This window comes from Austrofundulus limnaeus, unplaced genomic scaffold, assembly GCF_001266775.1.
Source record: "Austrofundulus limnaeus strain Quisiro unplaced genomic scaffold, Austrofundulus_limnaeus-1.0 Scaffold13, whole genome shotgun sequence".
Taxonomy (NCBI): domain Eukaryota; kingdom Metazoa; phylum Chordata; class Actinopteri; order Cyprinodontiformes; family Rivulidae; genus Austrofundulus; species Austrofundulus limnaeus.
Genome location: NW_013952415.1, coordinates 3,179,905 through 3,182,919, shown reverse-complemented (window position 1 = coordinate 3,182,919; position 3,015 = coordinate 3,179,905). Strand labels below are relative to the sequence as shown.

Below are 3,015 nucleotides of genomic sequence, written 5' to 3'. Positions count from 1 at the left end.
GTAATCTCATTTTACTTTCTTGACTCTAACTAAATATTGAATATGGGTGAAAGTAAAAAAAAATCAAATTAAACAATGAAGGAACAGTCTCAATATTTAGGACTATGCCAAGTTTCAGTTCAATGAGCAAACACTTCTCTACTAATTAATATATCAGCTATTTTGGTGGAAAACTATTTGTCTGTGAATGTCAGAAATGTAAAATAACAACAGAGAGTGGTGTGTATTCGTGACTGCAAAAATAGTAAAATAAAAAAATGTAATTTTATTCTGGTGATTGGGCTGTTTTTTGAACAAATGTTGCAAGGGTCAGGATATACAGTAAGTAGAGTGGAAGGATTTTTTTTTTCAAAAGTGCACAAGTCAAATCTGAAGAAACACGCTAACTGCACCTTGTTGCAATCACTTGATTTCAGTTGATTCACCTCACAAGAGAATGCAATCAATCCAGGGTACTTAGAGGCAACAGCATTATTTTGTGAACACTGAAACCAGGACAAGTCATCCAGCACAGTCATTAAGGCAATACCACCAACTTGTGTAAAAAAAGGGAAAAAAGCTACTCTGAAGCAATGTACTGTATGTTAAGTGCACAAAGCACTGCACTGAAGGGCACACTCCACCACTGCAAAAGCCCAGCAAGTAGTAAAATGCCCTAAGGCAAAGGATTTGAAGGTTTATGACACCATGATGCCATAACTCTTTTCACCGTCAGATATGCAAATGAAAATAACATTACATTTAAACATTTTACACAAATTTAGATAGAAAAGAGAATGTAAGTAATACGYATACAAAAAAACATCTCACCTCTATTACATTTAAAGTGTGTGTACTTTCACTCCATCCCTCCTTCAGAGGGGTCTACGTTGTGTAATGGAACTAATACTTTTATGTTTAAGCAAGTAATTCATGACGTTCTTTAATGACCTAGGTTTCCATGGCATGCTGTTCATCTGCAGATAGAATGATGAAGTCAGAACAAGATTTGCTAACAACAGTCATTCTTAGATATCACTTGTGTTTATCTTTGTGTTTTCCATTGACCTTGTATCAAATCTTGCTAAGATGAAATGATGGTGTTTGTTTATATATATGAGGCCTCTCGAGACACAGTGAGTAGTGTGGAGAGAGACTGACAGAGAGAACAGAGGCACAGAGACAGGCCAGGTTGTTCTCTGTGTTTCCTGTTGTTGCAATAAAACTCAGCTGATCATCTCACAGAGTACCTTCATTCTTGGACCACATATTTCTGTCTTTGTTAAATAAATATTGCCACCACACTTGAGTTCACAATAATTGCAGATTTTGTGTCTAAGAATCAATCCTTCAGTCATTCTATTGTTTTATTCATGAGCTGGACGGGTCTTTGGAGGAAGGATGAAAGAGAGAACGCAGGACACGAGATGGAAGMGGAATTTCAAATAGATTATGATTAAAATAAAGTAAACACAATCTCCTGCAATTTGACTATCAATCAGAYCAGCATGTCTCTGGGAAAGGGGGGCTAATTAAGGCCCAAATTAACATTGACTGTTTTCTAATGGAATAATTCAGACAGCCTATGTTTGTATGTGCCAGTTCCTCATTTTCTATTTCATTCATTACAATGGCACACTTTGGTGGTCTTTCGCGAAAGATAATTTTCACTTCTGAAACCAGATCATCCTCAAATACGCCCACACTAACACCTCCCTTGTTATCTCCCCTTTTTCTAGGTGATTTGGCAGATCTGACAATGATTATCAGCAAGCCTGAAGAGGTAGGTGGAGAATAATGCCTCTGTGCATGACTGGTAATCATAGGTTAAAAAAAGGGAAACATTCCCTRGATGAGTTGGTTTTGTGGCTCTGTGCATCCCTAAGCTGGAGCAACTGTGGATAATTTAAGACAATGGGACTCGTTCGTTCAATGAAGGACTTGGATTCGGAAAATTGAGTTTTAAAAAGACTCTGAGCCAGAGTAAAGCATAAGTAGGTGGTAGAAAGGAAACTTGAAAAGGACTTTTTGAAAACAAGCTGAGGGATGCCAGTTAGAGTTGCAGTCTGTGGATTCCTGATAACATTACTATTACTTAATCCTCTAAGAAGTAGTTCTGGATAAAATCAGAAAAAAAATGGGATGCTCAGGAAGTGTGCACACTCTACAGCAAAATGAGAGAAAGCATGCCAAACTTTATTTTTCAAGACCCTAATTAGGCTTTTGGACTAGTAGGGCTGTCAAATGAGCACATTCTGAGCTCATACAGTAACTCTACCCTGCCAAATGACCTCCATTTGAGTTATTTGAGGAGCAGTTCTATAGTTCAAGGTCGCCTGAGGCCATGCTCCTGTAAGTCTTTTGGGAGCTCTGCTGTTCTTGCAGCAGATGAGAGTTGCAGCTGTAGTGAAATCGGACAGCAAGCACCACAGCATACTTGTTTGGAGCTGACAGAGCTTTGTGATGCTTGATGAAAGTTGTCATTAAAGTTGCATAATGCTTCTTGACTGCTTGCGACAATAACTTATGACATCTGTCTTAGTGTTTTATGTTGGCTGTCACAAGCAGTTAAGAGGCACTTTTTGTGGTAATCGCTGTGAAGATGGATTAGTGGGAAGTTTAGAAGACACTTCTACATTGCTTGCTGTCAACCAGCTGTAAAATTTCAATCCTGAACACAAAGTTAGCACTGTCAGCTCAATAAGACCATAATGATAGAGTAGACTAATACAGTTTTTGAACAAGCCGTCCTCAACTATTCCCAGCGTATGGATACACCTTTCTGTTGCCTTTTCATATTTCTGTTGCCTTTTTTATGGGGAAATATGTGTTTCTCAGGMATATATTTAAATACTATRMAATATTAAAGTATCTATGTCACCTTTARTTGTTATTAAAATGCTGTTTTTATGTTTAAATAGAAAATAAACTTATCTTCTCATCACTTCCTCTTCTGAACGCCTTGAAATTGGCCTGTCTCTTTAAGAACCACCTTCTGCTTCTGTCTTGCCCATTTTGGTGTGTGTGTGTGTGTGT

The 3,015-nt window shown here is 37.8% G+C and overlaps 1 protein-coding gene and 1 long non-coding RNA gene across 2 annotated transcripts in view; one reads left to right on the top strand and one right to left on the bottom strand.

The window, feature by feature from the left end:
- Positions 1-3,015, bottom strand: part of LOC106513574 (leucine-rich repeat transmembrane neuronal protein 4) — a 111,330-nt gene that overhangs the window by 40,488 nt on the left and 67,827 nt on the right. The gene's annotated exons all lie outside the window — the stretch shown is intronic.
- Positions 1,712-3,015, top strand: part of LOC106513575 (uncharacterized) — a 65,410-nt gene continuing 64,106 nt past the window's right edge. The window contains exon 1 of the long non-coding RNA XR_001309805.1: positions 1,712-1,762. This is a non-coding gene — a long non-coding RNA (uncharacterized LOC106513575). The remainder of the gene's footprint in view (positions 1,763-3,015) is intronic.